General features: G+C 36.9%; 1 pseudogene; it reads right to left on the bottom strand.

The window, feature by feature from the left end:
* Window positions 1–379: 379 nt before the first annotated feature.
* Window positions 380–2,003, bottom strand: LOC119986534 (annotated as a pseudogene).
* Between the last annotated feature and the right edge of the window lie 5,587 nt (window positions 2,004–7,590).

The following is a 7,590-nucleotide window of genomic DNA, read 5'->3' as shown; positions in this document are numbered from 1 at the left end:
CCTCCGGTGCCGTCTTTGAAGTCAGTGATGGTGGAGCGGAGCCCGGATATGGAGAAAGCAGATCTAATTTTGAAATGTTGGATAGCCGTTCGATCAAAAAGTTAATGGGTACGATTTTGCCATTTGGACATATATATTTCTTTAAAATGTTTCTTCCACTGGCAAATGTTAGGCGTCATGAGCAACAAAACAATTTGAATTAACGGTCAACGTGACACATCAGTGCGTTGATTGCTCTAAATCCCTAGAATCTTCCCGAATTATCAAAGTGTAGCAAAAAAATTTTTGAGTAACCAACTTAAAACGTTTAAGTATTTTACGTCTCAACATATTTTTCATTTGCGTTGCCTTGTGTGCAAGTTGGTCATGCGAAACTGTCATAAATGTGGTTGCTTTAGATAAGTTGCAATGTCAAAACAAGATGTATTGTAGGGAACATAACTATTCTTGCAAGCTCTTTTTGGCTGTCAAACACGACATAACATGCATTTCCGAACAGATTAAATAGTACATCAAAACTAGGATTAAAGAAGTATCATTTCTTCTGGTTCTTCCAAATCTCAGCAACCTGAGCTAGTGATTTTGTAGAAAACCCTTCCTGGCTCAAAGCCCTTGAAGCACCATCCTTCAAATTTCCCATCTTGCTTCTTAGTATTTTTCCTTCTTCTCCTGCCATCAACCCCTTCACATATTTCGCAATATCATCTCGACCCACCAACCCATCTGCACCAATTTGGACCCTAATTGCAACATTCAAGTCATCAGCTAACAACACGGCATTCATCTTTTGCTCTGCATAAAGTGGCCATGCAATCAATGGCACACCATTCACAATAGCCTCAAGTATTGAGTTCCATCCACAATGGGTCAAGAACCCGCCTGTCGATCCATGGGCCATGACTTCAATCTGAGGAGCCCAATTGAGCACCACCAGACCCACATCTCTTGTCCTATCCAAGAACCCATTTGGTAGAAACTCAGATGGGTCTTCATCAGCTCCATTTGCTTCAAAATAAGCAGCGTTTACATTGTCATTTGGGGGTCTCACAACCCACAAAAATCTCTGCCCACTCATCTCCAATCCAAACGCCAATTCATTAATCTGGTCAATCGAAAGGGTCCCTCCACTCCCGAAATTAACAAACAGGACCGACCCATTTGGTTGGTTGTCTAGCCACTCCAAACACCCGGACCGGTCATCAACTGAACTACTCTTCCCGGGCTGAGTCAATGGTCCGATAGGATAAATCGGAGGGAAACCCGGTTTAACTTCCATCAAAGCCTTAAAAGCACCCGGTTCAATATCTAAAGAACTATTGACCAAAATCCCAGCCGCTAATGGGTACTGACTGCAGACCCGGTTCAATACCCCGAACCGGCACACACCCGGGAAAATGAACCGGTTCGGGTAGATCTCTAAACTCGCCAGAATACGTTGCATCGAGTTTCGGAAATTCGAAAATAAATGACAACGTCATTGCGGATGTAGCCACAAATATATACGGCGGAACACCGAATTCTTTCCCTACATCAAAAGCTTCCGTGCCGAATAAGTCCACAACTAGCGCGACTACCCGACTGGACTCGCACACGTTCTTGAACGAGTCTCTGAAAGCAGCGAGTGAGCGAGTGAGGCTGAGTGTGATCCGAGCCTCTATCTTGGCGTCCGGAGGCAAGTCGTCGAAGCTGACCGGAGGGAGAAAGACGGAGGAGATTTTGTCTTCAGAGAGGGATTGGAGGAGTTTTTCCTGGGATTTCATGGGAGAACCATCGCTGGGGACAATAAAAGTGACTGAGAAGTTGTGGTCGTGAACGAGTCGTTTGGCTAACTCGGCGAGTGGGATCAGATGACCCATTCCCGGAGTAGGCACAATAACTACATTTAGGGAGGAGGTTTCCATGAGTGCAAGAATTTTGGTTCGAGTGAAGAAGGTTAGTTGCGTTCATATAAAGACAGCGATGGTGGAGTTGTTGAGAAATCGTTGTCTAGTGGAAATTGAAAAAGAAAGCATTGGAAAAAGCATAAGATAGTACTATTGTAAAAACTAAAACCTGAACGATGTCAGTGATAAAGATAAAAAACTAAATAAAAAAAAAAAAAGCACACACTGCGAATTGCACGTGTTATCGTTCAGACTGTATAGACTAGGGCATGGAGCTCCGCTTCACTTATTACAATATTCCCTAGGAATGTCTAAATTCATCGCTCGGATTGAACCGATTCGTACTTTTTTGTCAAAGATGTATTAGTGACCATCAATCCGATTAATCATAATTTCAAAAAAATCGATCAAACCATCTATAACCGATCAATTGATCGGTTATTTTTATATAAAATCAAAAAAAAACCTATCGAACAGACCGTGGACAACCCTAAATTATTTCTTATAGTAAATTAGTGCATTTTTCTATATGATTTTCCAACCTTAATCTAATGGTCATTAATCAATATTTATCCATAATTTTAAGGATATTGCATAGATAATGCTTTTGGTAATCGAAAATACTGAATGTCCCAACATTTTTTTGTCCCAAGTCTTCGCAATCCCATGTGGCATTGCCACCTTGTCTGCTGACGTGGAAAGTATGTTTACATAGATCAAACACATTTGAAATTTAAATTTCTCTACTCTCTCACCACTTCTCTTTTGTTCAAAATTTGAAAATCAAATCTCCCTTTTTTATCTTCATATTCTCTACCACTTTCATTTTGGCTTTGTTTGGTGGAGCGTTGGTTGGGGAGGGCCCGCATTCCCAGCCTGCCCCACCCAACAACCTATATAAACTGGGTGGTATCGCCCATCAAAAACAAGCTCCCAATGGGAGCTTGTTGTAGGGTGGGCAACTTTCGGACGTGGGTTTCACGTCCAAAAGTTATAGTTTTTTATTTTTTTATTCTTTTTGAGCATGGGTCCCACAGCTTTAGTCAATTTTTTATTTAAAAATCATGAGACCCACCTGTTTTACATTTAAATAAAATATTTATATGAAATAAATTAAATTCTTAATAAACTACAAAAACATACCATTAAAGTAAATTAATAACAATTATAAATTAATATTTATACTTATAAATTAATAATTCTTATAATAAATTAATAATTGCTATAATAAATTAGTAATTCTTATAATGAATTAATTATCCATTCGGAATAAATATTAAAGTAAATTAATAACTATTACAAATAATAAATTAATAATTCTTATAATAAATTAATATTTATTAATTTATAGTTGTAATAACTTATATATATGAAATAAATTATTTTTATTCATTAATAATAATTAATACAATCAAAAAAAATTTACACAGCTTAACTGCTAACAACAATAAATGTTTCACCAAACATCTCATAGCTTATTTCACAACTTTAAGCTTAGCTTTTTTCCACAGCTTAACCGCTAGCGTTGAAAATCAACACAACCGCTTTACCAAACGGACACCTTCTCTCTTATGTCTTTATTATACTTTTTTTTTTGTCACACAAACCTGTAATTACATTGTTTTCTTACCACACAACTTACAATTATTTGTTTTTTTACGACACAAACCTATGATTACATTGTTTTTTTACCACATAACCCTGTAATTACATTTTTTTTACCACACAAACATGTTATAACATTATTTTTTGACATACAAAACTGTGATTACATTGTTCTCAAAACAATGTAATTTTTAGAATAGGCATTTAAGCTGGAGAAAAAAAAATATAACTCTCATTTACATTGAAAACACACATTTACACTGAAAAAGCAACCTAAAACATAAAAAAAAAAAAACAATGTAACTCATTTATTTAACACAAAAACAGTGCAAGCTTCATTGAAATGAAAACAGTGCAATATATACCAAATACACTGAGAAGAAAACAACACAACATTGTTAGAGAAGTTGTTGGAGGTAGCCAAATATGTTGATGGAGGTGGAGGTTGCCGCAATATATACCAAATACACTGAGAAGAAAACAACGCAACATTGTTAGAGACGTTGTTGGAGGTAGCCAAATATGTTGATGGAGGTGGAGGTTGCCGGAGATACACTACTGGAGATGGTCAGATCTACAAATTACATTGTTTAAAAACAATGTAATTGCTCAAGTCTTCGATTTTCGGGAGCAATCTAGCCAAAAAATGGGTGGATAAGGTGCGCCTTGATATGTGGAGTCCAAATATGGGGTTGATTGCTGGAGTCCTCGTCAAAGGTGGTCGGATCGACGGGATTTGTGCCTTGGTGACCTCCTCCTTTGGGTCCTTTTTTCCAATGATACGCACGGCGATGGATGGTGTGGAGGGTCGAAAAATGACCGTGGTGGTCAGACACTTCTGTTCGGTGGGTCGAAAGCTCCTATCGGTGGTCGGACGGAGGAGCTCCGGTGGGTGGCAATGGTGTCTCGTGAGAGTGGGAGGGAGAAAAGAAGAGAGGAGAGAGAAAGAGAATAGAGAGAGATGAGTATTTATATAAAAAAAATTATTGATGTAGAATGTCGCATAGGATTGGGAGAAGTTGAGATAAAATATCTTGGGACATTTAGAGGGATTGTTTATCAACAGTGATAATTAACTCAAGAGGGAATCTATGTTCAAGGGGTCAGTTCTGATAATACTGAAGAAACATGTTAGGACGCGTATATCGATAATCCCACGTGAAGTGCGAGATTCCACAAAGACGACCAAAAAGTGTGTTTCATAGTCTTTTTTATTTTTTCCTTCCCGAAGACAAGTATTTTACTAAAAACCAAAAAGTTACAAAGAAGACCACAAAATTACAAGTCATTGTATACCTATAATGAATCTTCTCAAGTGTTGGCGCTCTTTTACGCTGGACAGAAGATCTGTCAATTCTGGCTCTTGAGCATAGGAGTGTTTGAGTTTGAGATTCTGTGTGTTTTAGTGTATTAGGATTTATTGTCAGTCTAAATAATTTAATATGGAATTTGCGCATAAATCTGACCTATCACAAACGAGCTGTGTGCAGTTTGAGAATACAAAACTGATGGTTAGAGGGTGTCTTCCTGAAAAAGACTTAAAATTTATCAAATGTCAAGTGACAAAAGTAAGAAATAGAAGACAAACACTGGAATGAAAGTAATTCTATTAAACTGAATGAAAATAACACATGACTGGAATGTATTAGAGTTTTCATTGAGATTACATCCTTGAATATATGAAAAGTGTACTATGCGGAGTCTGTGTTTCAACGGGGTTTCAACGGGGTAGTTGCAAATTCTGTTTTCCCTTCTTCTTATAGTCTTCATGGTCTTCTTGGAGGTCATCCTCACTGAAAGACACGATGTGACATGTCATGGTAGATCATGGAAAACTGCTTGCTCGTTGCATATGTTACTGGCCTATATTCCCCAGTAACCTTTATGTCTTCAGATTGTGTACATCAATACTGATGGATCCAGATCGTGGCCTTTCTTCATGGTGGCTATTGGAGCACTAAGAACATGTCACACTCCCCTAGAATGTAGGTTTCATGCTTGTTGCTTATCGAATTAAATTGGCAGTTGTCATTTCTAGCTGCTTCTGGTGGATGGTCATAGGAAGGTTGCTTGATTCTCAAAGTGCATGAGGAAGTCAATTCTGGTCACTGGTCGACTTGTAATAGCTAAAATATGTGTGAGATAAATAAGGAGCGTGAGGGCATCAAACTCCATAATCTTCTAAATTGCTTTGAGCTTATCCAGTTAAAATCTCTCACACTTAATAGTAAACCACATTTAAATAGAAGAAAATGGCTTTTCACAATGAATCCCTCAATTTTAGCTATTTCATACAAAGCTCCTTCAGACATCTTGATTTCTAACAATAGAATACTGGATTTCAACTTAGATAGAATCATAATTCTTGCAAAATGAACGGACAATTAGCCATTAAATCTTCTTGCTTTGCTACATGTCGACTGGTGATTAGTTGAGAACGCGTATATTGATAATGCCAAGTGTTATGCAAATTCGCAAGTGTACAAATCGCTCAAGTAAGATAGTGAAAATAAAGTGTCGAACCCACGAGAACTATTCACCTATTCAGTACTGAAATTGTTCTAATCCTAAATCATTTGAAGAAGTCGAAAGTGATTGTTTTGTGAAATTAAACTAAACTAAACTATGCTAACAAGAACACAACAGTAAGTGATTGTTTTGTGATTAGTTGAGAACGCGTATATCGATAATGCCAAGTGTTATGCAAATTCGCAAGTGTACAAATCGCTCAAGTAAGATAGTGAAAATAAAGTGTCGAACCCACGAGAACTATTCACCTATTCAGTACTGAAATTGTTCTAATCCTAAATCATTTGAAGAAGTCGAAAGTGATTGTTTTGTGAAATTAAACTAAACTAAACTATGCTAACAAGAACAAAACAGTAAGGATTTAATTAGATTATGAAACACTAAGGCATACGATTGACCTAACCAATCCAATTCAAATATCAAGACTATGCTATCAAATCCTTATCAATCCTTATTGACGGTGAAATACCCTAACCTATCCAAGACTCTCTCTCGAGTAGAATTAAAATTACTCAAAACACGATAACCCACGATATCTCTATGTGAATTTAAAAGCATGAGAGCACATTAAGTTCCATGGTATTTCATAGCAAGACTGCACAAATCACATTGGCACAACTCTGTCTTTAGTTTAATTCATGGCATATATCATAAGAGCCAATAACATGCACCCCCTCTCGATTCAACATGCACAATAATTCATTCAAATGGTGATCAAGCATTCAAAAGCATTAAGCACAAAGATATATACTCAACAAGATTAATAATCAAATCAATAATTCGAATCATCATGGCTAGGCTACATCGTAGCCTTAGCAAAAAGAGTTTAGTTCATACTAAACTTGGTACAATCCAGCATATTCGGAGATTCCATAAGAAACTAATAAGGAAAAATAAACCAAAGAAGAGAGAAAGAAAAACTAGTTGAAGGTGAACTTCAATCTAATCATCATTTCTTCTCCCACGATCTTTCGTCCTTTGCAAACTTTTTGGTCTCTCAAAAGTGGTTGTAGTCGTTCAAGCGTCATCTGATTTTCATCCCAAAGCCTCTTTTATATCAGATGCAAATTAGGTTAAAAACATGGACCAGCCGCGTCAATGCTCAAGCATCAGGTTTAGTGGCATTCAATTCAATGGGGCTCGAGCGCTCACTCAAGCGGTCTACATACTCCAGCTCGAGCACTAGCTTGAGCGGTTGAACTCTAAGTTGCTAGATTCTTCCTTTCTCGATCCAAAAATGCTCAAATATCTACAATTTACTCCAAAGTCGATTATAAAACTTGATGGACTGCAAAACACAATATACATGCATGAAATGTACCAAGTTTCATCAAAGACTAACCAAACCTAATTTAGAAGTGTATAAATTGTATAGACATTTCATACTATCACCACATGAAGTGCAAGATTCAAAGAGAAGACCAAAAAGTTTCTAAGTCTTTTTTTCCTTTCTTTTTTGCCCGAAGATAAGTATTTTATTAAAAACCAATAAAGTTACAAAGAAGACCACAAAATTACAAGTCAATTTATATAGTTTTTTTCGAAACTTTATATTTAAATTTATATAGCATGC

The sequence above is a fragment of the Tripterygium wilfordii genome, chromosome 20 (genome assembly GCF_013401445.1).
Source record: "Tripterygium wilfordii isolate XIE 37 chromosome 20, ASM1340144v1, whole genome shotgun sequence".
Classification (NCBI taxonomy): Eukaryota; Viridiplantae; Streptophyta; class Magnoliopsida; order Celastrales; family Celastraceae; genus Tripterygium; species Tripterygium wilfordii.
This window is presented reverse-complemented; position numbering and strand designations above follow the sequence as displayed.